This window comes from Protopterus annectens, chromosome 10.part0, assembly GCF_019279795.1.
Source record: "Protopterus annectens isolate FY-2018-M chromosome 10.part0, PAN1.0, whole genome shotgun sequence".
In the NCBI taxonomy this organism is placed as follows: Eukaryota; Metazoa; Chordata; order Ceratodontiformes; family Protopteridae; genus Protopterus; species Protopterus annectens.
Genome location: NC_056744.1, coordinates 1,014,568,242 through 1,014,580,838, shown reverse-complemented (window position 1 = coordinate 1,014,580,838; position 12,597 = coordinate 1,014,568,242). Strand labels below are relative to the sequence as shown.

General features: G+C 38.0%; 1 protein-coding gene across 2 annotated transcripts in view; it reads right to left on the bottom strand.

Annotated features, from left to right (window-relative positions):
• Positions 1-12,597, bottom strand: part of DBT (dihydrolipoamide branched chain transacylase E2) — an 854,289-nt gene that overhangs the window by 505,228 nt on the left and 336,464 nt on the right. The window lies entirely within an intron of this gene.

The window sequence follows — 12,597 nt, the reverse complement described above, 5'->3', positions numbered from 1 at the left end:
ATACAAATAAACCTAAATCTATGAACAGATAATACTGTACACAGGAAAAAGAGAAGAAAAGGCAGTTTGTTAATATTGCACATGAGGAAGTATTGCGACTGCACTTTTAAGAGAAACATATTGCACTTCTGTAAGAATATATTAACTATAGTGAATTAAATAATGTATAGTTTTCAGGAAAAAAATATTACTAGTAACATCACGTTTGGAGGTAGGAGACGTCCAAGTTAATAACAGAGTTTATGAGCCTTATTTCTGTTGGATAGAAGCAGTTCAAGAGCCTAGAAGTCCTACAGCAGATGCTGCGGTACCTCTTGCAAGATAAAAGTCTAGCAAACCAGCCAAGTGCTGGATGTGATGCATCTTTAAGTATTTTGTATGCCTTCTTTATGCTTCTTGTAAAATGTTCTTGCATGGTTGGAAGATTTGTGCCCATTATCTTCTCCGCAATCCTCACCACTCATTGAAGCTTCTTCCTCTCTGTCATAATACTGTTTCCATACCACACAGTAAAGTTTCAGGTGAGAATACGTTCAATAGATCATTTATAGAAAGTGGATAGAGCATTCAGAGGAAGCTTTTGCGTCTTCATTTTTTAATTTAGATCTAAGAAGTTGAGAGGGCAGTGGGGAGTTTGCAGTGGGATGCACTACATGGTTCTGACAGCAGCAAGCTAAGATACATTTCTAAGCCATTATTTCTGAATGTATTCATTCACCTGATCTCAAGCACAGAGCTGATGGGTACGGTCATAAAAGTGGAGGTAACAGGTGTGTGTGTGTGTGTGTGTGTGTGTGTGTGTGTGTGTGTGTGTGTGTGTGTGTGTGTGTATAGAGGGTATAGCTCTCAATTTTTCATGATTTTCGTCCCATATGTGTAGTCTGTTTCTTGTAAACAAGAGCATACATTCTTTGGGTACAATCCTTGTTTTGTTTTTTTTCAACTATTTCTTTATTTTTCTTTAAAACATGAAAATAGATAAAATATTCTAAGTGTGAAATGATAGTAACAAAATTATTGTTTACACAGAGTCCGATACAAAACAAGTTAACAATAAAATTCAGTGGATATAAAAAGTTTACACACACCTGTTAAAATGCCAGGTTTTTGTGGTATAAAAAACAAAATCACAATAAATCATTTCAAAACTTATCCCACCTTTAATGTGAACTATAACCTGCACAATTCAATTGAAAGACAAACAAATCTGTTAGGGGGAAAAATATAAAAAAATAAAAAATGTACAATAAGCTGGTTGCATAAGTGTGCACACCCTTAAACTAATACTTTATTAAAGCACCTTTTGATTTAATTACAGCCTTCAGTCTTCTTGGGTACACACCTGCCATCAATTAAAGAGACTCTGATTAACCCTAAATAAAGTTCAGCTGTCCTAGTAGGATTTTCCTGACATTTACTCAGTTGCCTGCCACAGCAAAAGCCATGGTTCGCACAGAGCTTACAAAGCATCAAAGGGATCTCATTGTTGAAAGGTATCAGTCAGGAGAAAGGTACAAAAAATTTTCCACAGCATTAGCAGTCATCAAAAAGTGGAGAAAATATGGAACAACAGTGACGCTACAAAGAACTGGAATCCCTCCAAAATTAATGAAAAGACAAGATGAAAACTGTTCAGGGAGGCTGCCTGGCTAGGAAAAGGTCGGTCTCTTGATTAGTGAAAATATGTTCTTTTTGATCATACTGTTGGGAACAAATGTCTTTAAAGAGTCCCACAATTCTCGAATTGGTAATATATGATTTGTCAAGATAATCTTGTTCTGTTATGGTAGGACCCTTGTTATTCCCATTTATTATTCTGGCTAAAATTTTTGAGGGAGTTTGAGCCCATTCTGAAAAACTAGCTAAAGTTTTAATTTCTTGGAATGAACACGGTCTGCATGGAACAAATATAGATCCTTCTGGAGATTGTTCATTTGTTTTTCTAAGGTTGGATTCTAGTTGTCTTGCAGTTTCTCTTCAGTCATTTTAATATTCTTTTTAAATTGTAGTTCCTTTTCTCTAAATAATTTTTGTGGTAAGATGCTTTTTGGATAAGTAAACCTCTAATCTGAGCTTTAGTAGTCACCCATTGCAATGCCATAAGGAACTGTGGAGGACGCTACTGTATTTTCCAAATCAACTAATAAGTAGTTAATATCCTGTGTGACATCACTTTTTTGTAGCAGATTTGGCTTTAAGGTCTAGTTGTACCCCTTTAATGCACTTTTAGAAATATTTGACCAAGAAATTTCCAGTCCCCCCATTATGTAATAATAATTGGGGAATAAAGATGGAATGTTGTACAAAGACATAATAAAGTTCTATTGTTTAGTACAGAGATCATAGATATTAAGAAACAAAACTGGTTTGTCAAGATTAGAGTTTATTGTTGTAAAGTAACACTATCTGCTACTGCTACATAATGTAAGATTTGTTCTTTAAATGAGTTTTTAATTATAACTATCACTCCACCACTGATGGCTTTATACCCTGAGGCAATAACTGCTTTTACCCATTTTCTCTTCATGACTAGATCCCAATTATCAGGCATCATATGAGTTTCCTCACTAGAAAGTATGCCTGCTACTGATTTGTAGAGTAAATGTAATAGTAATTTTATTTTTTTTATCTCCTGAATACCCCTAACAATCCATGAATCAATAGTCCACATTAATATTTCCCTTTTTAATAGATAATCCTAAAACTGGCAGATAGCCAACCTTTTATTTTTGCACTAGCCTCCCCGTTTTTGTCAGAATGACACACTTATTTATGTAAAATTGCATTAGATTATTTAGGCAGAACAGTAAGTAGGTACTCTTTTATAGCACTTGACTCTCCCAGCTTTAATCCTGTGCCTAACCACTAACCCTGGGAGAGTCTCCTTGGTTAGAATAAAGAGGTTTTCTATTATAAAGATAAATAGGAGCTAAATGAGATCTATTACCTCTAAAGTTAACATATTTAATAACATTTAAAATCACTTTAAACCTTAACCATGCAAACCAAAATGTGCATCCTCATTTCTGCAGTCCTAAAACTGTCACGGCTCACTAACAAGAAAGGTGTAGCCCACTAACTAAACCATTGTTTTAGGATATAACTCTCAGCTGTACTCTTGTTACTCAACGTTGTCAACCTCAGAATGAATATGTTAATAGAATAAATTAACATGACATATGTGCAACATACAAATCCGTATTAGTTTAAGTTCTAGAAAATAGTTAAACTAAAGCTAACTTTATTAATGTATTAGGAAATTTTAATAGACTGCAATCAGAGCAATACTTTGAAGTAATCATGAGAAGCTTTACTCTATTAAAGAATAGCAAGAGAAATACAGAGTTCCAAAATGTCATAACTTTTCTTATAATAATAATTTTATCAGACAGACTTGTTTTTTAGGCAGAGAGTATCTAAATCTAACTATATTAGCTTCAACAATACAAAGTCAGAGCAACTTAACATTTATAATATTAAATCAATCTATAGTGGATTATAGCATAAAATGACAGCATAACTTGCTATTGTGAATAAAGAAACACAATACAACTTTGTTTTTGCGAGCTTTGTCAAAATCAGATAAAGCAGCCATTTTTTTTATTTACCCTCCATTTAGTTACTTAACCACTCTTAGGAGGCTGTACAGTAATACACTGAGGCATATAACAAGAATCAGAAGGTACAACCCCCTTCAAAATTAAGGCTGTATCACTCAAATTCATAGCAAGACAACAGGCTACGGGTCTATATTATATCATCGAACGCTTAAAAAAGCGAACGCTGATTGATCGACCTAATTTAAGCGAAAGCTTACAATCTCGAACTGTCAGATCAGCGATTTTTTTCCCAGGGAAAAAAAATCGCTGATCCAAAACACATACACACAACACAAGCACACCAAACAAACAGAAATCCACACACATACACCTAAAATCTGATACCTAACCCTACACTAAACTATGCACACACCACTAACTACCCACTTACCTTAACCCAAACCCTAACCCTAAGGTCCGTCACTATCGCACACTCACCTCACCCACTCCCTAACCCTAACTCACTTAAATCCGCCCTAACCCTCATGTCCACTCAATCGCACACACACCTAACCTGAGCCCTAACCCTAACTCACCTAAATCACCCTAACACTCACATCCACACAATCGCACACTTACCTGAATCCGACCGGTAACTTTCCACCATAACACTGAAAATACCAAAGCAACAGAAACGGACAACCGAACTCTTTCCCGAAGAAAACATTCGAGTTTCTGCTGCTTCGATATTTTGCAGTTTCGTGAAAATAAGTTCGATCAATCAGCGTTCGCTTTTTTAAGCGTTCAAGGATATAATATAGACCCCAGGCTACAAGTAGAATAAAATGATCACACAAGACAGTTCCGGTACCAAAAATAAAGCCTCAGAACTTTAAATTTTACTATACTTGCTTTTCTTTCTTTTTTCTTTCATTCTTTTAACTCTGCACTTAACTTTTTTTGTCTTTATCTCATACCTCCAGCACTAATAACAGACCAGATATGCATAAAATTATGTCATCTAGATAATAAAATCTGATATGTCAACTGTCACTTTAAAGCACTTTAAGACATTTATTTCAAAAGTTCCGTCTCTTCAATAGTGATCATGTCCATTAATTAATAAAGAATTACCTCTTGCATTTGACAAGTCCAAAATAAGTCCCAGATGAAGTAAAGCATTATTGAAATTGCCATTATGGTTCTGCTACTACTATAGATTTAACTACACATGATCGCTAGTTACATAACTTTCAAAAGGGATTGGAAGGAGAGGAAGTGAATGTATGCAAAGTCATCGAGCAGAGATCACTGTTACCCAGATTGCAGCTTCTCATCAGCTTAAAGGTTCCCTTCTAACATCAACAGAACTAAAAGAGCGACCACAATTTATTTATTTTAATTCATAGCAAAGGATTTTGAGATCTGACCTTCATATGCCATAGATATGAAGCAGTTACTGCTTTATTTCTGGCAATTCATTAAATGCTTGTAGGAATGCCAATCTTGCATCTTTGATAGAGTCAATCAAAAATGTATTATCCTTGTAGTGAATAGGCAGAGTGTTTGGATACCTCATCTGGAATTTAACCATTTTTGATATCAGGCAAGGACAAAACGGTGCTAATTGTTGTCTTTTTTGTTTAACTGGATAGGATAAATCTTGCAAGAATGTTATGTTGCTGCCATTCCAGTGAATATTTTTTTTTCTTTGCCATTGCTAGAATGTTAGCTATGTCTTGATAATTTAATATCTTAACATAAATGTGCCTGGCTTTATTAAGAGTTTGTAATGAATGGCATCCCAATGCGCTCTTTCAATTACTATTTTGTTCACTTCAGGAGAGTTATCCAGAAGTCAACCAAGTATTTGCTTGATGATTTCTTTTAATTGTGAATGTTCGTAGCTCTCCGGTATTCATCTGATAAGAATGTTGATACGCCTACTTCTTGCTTCTAAGTCCAGTATTTTCTGTTGAAGCTCCTGGATGTAATTTGTGTTTGTCACAAAGTTTTTGCATCTGATCTATGTTTATTTCATTCTCAATAACTCTAGCTTCTGTTAGTTCCAGTCGGGAAGCTATTTGATTGATAGTATTGCCAAACACTGACAGTTGGTTAGAAAAGTTCTGCACTGCTAATTGCAGAGGTTGAAGTGCTGATTTTAATTCTTTCAGGCCAGGAAACTGTTCTGGCTTCGTCTTTGTAGTAGGTTTGAGAGACTTTTGCTGTTTATCCATTCTAGGTCTTTTAATTGTCATATCCTTTTGAGGAGATGTTATTGCCGAAAATTTTGTTTTAGTTGTTGGGAGCATCCATACCTTCTACTTCAGATGACATCTCAGAAGGTATTTATTTGGGTTTGTAAGTAAAACAGACCCCTTGCTTCCACGTGTTTATACTTCTAAGAGATAAGCTGAGGAATTGTTTTAGTCTTCTAGGAAAAAGGCAGCATATCTTTATATTTATTACTTGAAGACTGAGTTGTAATAACTTATAAGAAGCTCATTAGGAGAGTTTTCATTAAAATAAAGGCTGAATGTCTAGGAATTCTTTAGCAATAGTCAGGAACAGTCATCTTTTGGTGGTCATAGGATACCCACCATCTTGGAATCCACAATCCTTGTTTTGTGGACTGTTGACAGTGTGCTTATTATTTAGCTGTGACTGAACTGGATAGCATGAAGTCTGCAAGTTCATTGTTAATATTTGACCTATGCATACATTTTTTTGCAGGCATGCAGGTATGAAATGCACTGTTTGGGCTACAACAGTTTGGCACTTAGTGCAGACGAGTAAGGCTATGGGCTGTTAATGAGTTGCTTCCTGTAGTGCAGAGTTTCATTCAGCCTTTGTTTATCTTCTGTGGGAGAGATAGTGCTCCTGGGCTTCTCCTAAAAAGGGACACTTGCATCCAGTGGACTGTCACAGGCTGTTAACAAGTGCTTTGCACATTTGTCCTTTGAATTCCCACACCATTCACAGACACGTTAATTGATACTTCACTATATGGTATTTGACTATGAATACTAACAAGTCTATTGTGATTTAATGGACTGCCAGATGCATTTTCAAGAAATGTGAGTTTCAAGGGGAGAGAAGTTGACTGTTGATCAAGCTAAGTCTGTTTTCAATTTTTGACTGTTTTGTTTAGCAAATGTCTGTCAGTGTTTTTGATGTAAAGTCTGAAATGAAAGCTTTAAATTAAATCTACACCTCTGTGATCAATGCAAAAGTAAAGAAGAAAATAGTATGTACACTGACAGGTTTGAACAGTGTTTTACAGATTTGGGGGCACACAGTCAAATACTGGTATGGCTTGGTCCATTACCCTGCCTAGGGCCTCATTTAACCATGATCTGGCTCAGACTAGAAGGAGGGGCTGTACAAAGCACAGAAAGACAGTAGGAGGGAAGGAATTACCCACTGAGGACTCCTACCCCCAAACAGCAACTGTTTTGTGGTGTACATATTAACATCTCTTAACAGAACTCTTATACAGTGAGTTGGGTGTTGGGATGATAAACAGTACCATAAAAAGCTCCCAGAAAGCTTCTCCAGCAAAAAGCTCTGTGTACCAAATATTGTAACACCAAACTGTCAAAGGACACTACCCTCTTGCAGCTGCAGTCTCAGAAAGAACACATGGTGAAAGTGTGAACCAACAATGAAGCAGAACAATGCAAAACTGCCAGCAGCCATGCCCTGGTGGCGTGACCTTTAACAGGAATGTTGTAAGTTAGCAATCTGTTGTCAAAATAATGTAGCCAGCTTTTTACCAGAAAAAAAGGCTGCTTAGCCACTGGAAACTTCCCCTCTATCTTGAAGCAATAGAGACAAGCAGCTGTTCCAGCTTCTGGACATCATGCCCTCTTTTTCAGGTAAACCAGAGCTCATTGTGCATGTACAGGGTGGGAAGAGCTCTGTCTCCTAGATTCCACTCCAGCAAGAACACACAGAGAAGAAGCTTGGACTGATTTAAGGAAAACTGCAATACCACTTTTTTGATGGAAACACATATTAGTCATAAGGGACCAAGTTGTTGTGAAAGTCCAAGTATTGTTGCCAATAAATAAATACCAGCAGCTCCAAGATGCTGTGAACAGAGCTGATGGCCACTAACAAGTGTTTTAAATAATGAAATTTAGTGCAGATGAATCTGAAGGCTCAAACAAAAAAAAAATGGCAAGACAGTCCATCATGAAATTTAAGCCCCAAGAAGGAGATATGTTATTCAAAGGTGAAAGGGGGTACAGGATCTATCAAGAACCTGTTTCATAAGAGACACAGTCTTGCATTCCACTAACACATGATGGATGGAAATGTTGGGGCTACTTGTAGAAAAACTTTAGCCCAAATTATACAACATGCCGGAGCTAGATAAGATCCACTTGCACAATGATAGACTGAATTGGTACAGGATATCTCCTCAACAAAATAAAAGTATAGTGCAATTTGCATTTACCTATAACAGTAGGTGTTTGAATTCTTCTGCTGCATTATTCTATAGATCATATCCTGCCAAGGATACAGCAACCTTCCAAAACCTTTCATTCCCTCCCACACCATCACTCTGGTTGTTTATAGGCTGATCCCTTTTTGGAGGGGGCTACATAACCATCAGAGTGACTAAAAATCTTTATGACCTTTTTGCCCCTCAACAGAAAATGTGGAACTCATTCTTAAGAAGCCAAACCATAATGCAAACCAACAATAAATATGTATAAAAATCCTACAATAACTATGTACAAGAATGGGGATGGCGAGTGAATTCTTCATTGCAGCAGTAGTTCCACCCAATCATCTACTGTTATAAGGTAAGTGCGACTAACACAACTGTTAAGGTGTTCATCATTCTTACTGCCGCATTAGCCTATAGGTAGACTACCAAAGCTTACCCAACCTGAGATAAGAAAAGGATAAGAGTCCAGGAGTCTTTAGGGAATGGTCCTAGCAAGGCCAGCTCTGGAACAGAAAAGGAATCCAGCTTCTAGTGCTTTGTAAAAGTATGTACTAAGTTGCTTCCTATAGAATACTTTGTGTCAACCCCTTTCCAGTATGTCATTGTAAATACCAATACTTCAGCAGAATGTGCCTTAACACAGTCTGGAATGGGTTTTCCATGATGGTAGTAACAAAAAAAACAGCAGCAGAGGACATGTACCTGGAAATAGTCTGTTTAGACAAAGGTTGGCCTTTCTTAGTCCCAGAATACGAAACCAAGAGTTGTTTTGGTTAGCTTTCCTAAAGGACTTTGTTCAGTCGAGATAGTACCAGAGTTGCTAATGCACATCCAGAGTGTGTAGAAATCTCTTCTCCCCATTTTTAGGTTCTGGGTAGAAAAGTGTGGGGTGTGGTAAAAGGCTTGATTCAACACAAACTCTGAAATAACCTTGGGCATAAAAGAGAGATTTGTAAGCACAGTCTATGGAAAACCAGTCAGGGTTCTCACACCATAAGAACTTTCTAACTCTAGTGATACATCGGCAAACTTCCAGTCCCCACCAAACCCAGTTAACTCCACTGAATACATGAAAATATACACCATCTCACTATACCAGCATATAAACAGCTGCACAGATGCAGAGGAACCCTGTAGGAATAAGTTAAGGGCAAACCCCAAAACAAACCCACATCGTACAACCATAATATCAAAAAGCTTTACAATAAAAGGAAGAGAATTTTGACCAAAAGTAAGTAGGATTTTAACTTGGTTGTTTGTCTCAGTCGCTTATCTGAATGTGTGCTGTGTTTGCTATAAACACTCAAACCATTATAACTTTGCACACGTGGAGCACCTACTCTTACTGTTTGAACTTTAACATAGTCGCTAGCCAAGGCTCATTCAATGCAACTTGTACCAGTTGCTTAAATTTAGTCTGTTAATTAAATATTGTCTGCTCATTTAAACTAACTCTGTGCACTAGGAACTGTTTAATCACAGTTTTACCTATCTGTGTTTAGTTAATTGCTTAAATTTAGTCTGCTAATTAATTGTCTGCTCATTTAAATTAACTCTGTGCACTAGGAACTGTTTAATCATAGTTTTACCTATCTGTGTTTTGTCTGTCACATTAAGGTATTTGAAAGAGTGTAACTCATCTTAGCTGCTATATCCATTCATTTGCAAACTTAACTGTATATGCTTAAAAACTGTCTGCTTGTGAACTCTTGACTCCTGTACTGCCTGCTTATTACATTTTTCTCTTTCCTTGCATGTTCCAGCTTGGGCTCCTACCTATCCTGCTCTAACCTCCTGAATGTACCTTACCGGGCGTGCTTGATAAGAACCGACAAAAAAGGAAAATTAAATCAAAATAACTGAACTCCCATCTGCTCCCTGTCTTTCCCAGCAAGGGATTTTAGTGAAAGTATGTGTACGGCTTTAACATTTTGTAATAATTAAAGATAGTACTTAAGTTCTTCTAGGTTGCAGAGCGCTTCCCTGCCAGGTTAGCCAGCAGCCAAAACTCCCCTTTTTTGTCACTTAATAACCCTATCCCCCCCTTTATATTTATAACCCCTATCCCAAACTACAATAGCCCCCTCCTTCCCCAACCTGATATCTCCCTCAGGGAACTTTGCTACTTCAAACTGACTGGCCATTAGGTGGTGCTCCTATACCAGCTTGCTGTCTCTACTACTTCACACACTCTTTACCTTATCTCCCCTACACAGTTCGTTGACATCTCTTCCTCTGCTCACTCCCCCACTACTGTCCCAGGACTACCTATCCACATTTTACTCCACAAACTCCCCTTCTCTATCCTTCATAAAGCCTCTTACCTTCTTCTACTGTCTTCCATCCAGATATCTACCCACTACTCCACTTCTCTGTAAGTCTTTCAACCTCCTACACATCACTCCAAACTTACCTTCTGGTTCTCACACTCTACTGATTGTTTTCCCTCACATTCTCCTTCCTTTGGCTCTACCCGCTCCGTTCGCCCTGCGGGCTTCACTCCGCTCCCCTACCCTGCCCCCAAATTCCACCCGCCCCAGCACCTCTACATTTATTCTTCACATTCTCCTCCCACCCATATCAATTAACTAATCACAGTCCTCTCCTTATTACCCCTCCCACCTATATCGATTAACTAATCATAGTCCTCTTATCACCCCTCCCACTCTTACTCCTCCCACTCCACTATCCTACACCCTCTCTACACATAATCTCCTCCTCTCCTCTCTGCAATTTAATATAACCCCTTCTACTTCTTTACCACTCCTCCTCAAATAGCCTGTTCTCTTCCACTACATTTCTCCCTTCTTTTTTCCCCATTCTAGACATGTCCTCCCAAATCCTCTATACTATCCAGGTCCCTTGCTCCCTTCTTGTACTACTAATTCCTCTTTATCATGCTACCCTCTTACTCTTCCAAAGCTCTCCCATGCCTTCCTTCTAGTCAAACTATCCCTTGCACTCACCTGCAACCTCCTCTATTCACTCACTTCCATTCCATATCCCCCTCTCTTATTCCTCCTAACCTACTGCACTTATTCCATCCCAAACTCTTCTCCACCTCAACAAAAGCTTTCACTCTTAAACTACTGCTAGCCCCAAACAACTTCCTACTATACAAACCTAAAAGGCTGAAAGTTATCTCCAGTAATGTCCTAGCCTTATCTGGAGATATCCACCCTAACCCCGGCCCCTGCCTCATTACAAACAACTCCTTCCCCCCACCCCCTACTTCTCCTACTACAAATAACCCTTTCCCCCTTCCTCTTCTTCTTCTGCTTTCTCTCTTAACGCTCTTAAGTTCTTCACTATCAATGCCCAGAGCCTTAACAACAAAGTACACCAAGTACAAGCATGGATTAACCACAACCAACCTGACATCTTAGCCATCTCCGAAACCTGGCTAAAACCCCATATTGCTGACTCTGAAATCTTACCTCCTGGTTTCCACATCCTCAGAAGCGACCAATTAAATAAAAAAGGTGGAGGCTCTGCTCTAATCTACTCTAACCTTCTCTCCCTAATCCCTCTTCAAATCACAACCCCACAATTCAAAAATTCTGAACTAACAGCAAGTCTCCTACGATTGAATAAACATAAGAATATCTGCATTATTTCCTTATATATCTCCCCAGGCGATAACATCTCTACCCTTGAAAATATTCTTCACTGGGCCTCAACTGAAATAAAATATGAAACTTACATTCTAGGCGACGTTAATATTGACTGGAATAAAATCAACACGCCTTCCCCCTCCCTATCCATTAACTTCTACAACTTCACCCAAGTAATCCATTCAACAACTCATCCTAACAAAAACCACCCCCCAGGGTCCACCATAGACTGGATTCTAGTCTCCCATCCAAACAAAATAATTCTCTCTGGCACTATCCCTGACACCTTTAGTGACCATCTCCCTGATTTCATTCATCGCTCAGCTAACTCCACTCAATATCAACACCACTACATTCAAACTCATAATCTTAGCAACTTTAACCCCACAATTTTCTCAAACATTTTTAAACAAATTAGCTGGCAAATCCTAAATATTCTTCCCCTCGACAATGCTGTAGAACATTTTAACTCTGTCTTCCTAAATACTCTTAACTCCCTAGCCTCACTAAGAAACAAATGAGTCAAAGCCAATTCTGCTCCTTGGCTGACCAAAGAAACAAAACAAATCATGCGTCACAGGGACAAATCCTGGATACTTTATCAGAAAAATAAAATGTCTTCCACCTTGCTCCAATACATCCAACTCTGCAACCAAATAAAAAAACTAATCACCTTGGACAAAAAAAACTACTATAATAAACTTCAGTCCAACAATAATAAGAACCCAAAACAATTCTGGAAATCAGTTAATTCCCTTCTCCATCCAGGGTCCAGGAATAATCCCTGCCCTGACCCTAGTTTAACTGACATGGAGCTGAGCTCTCACTTCAACTCTTTCTTTACAGAATACATAGCTAAGCTAACCAAAACTTTCCCAAGCAATAATCCACCCAACTCTCTTTCCTCAACACCCAACAACCATAATAACTGTCCTTTTAATTTCCAGCTCAAACCAGTTTCAACCATTTTTATAAAAAGGCT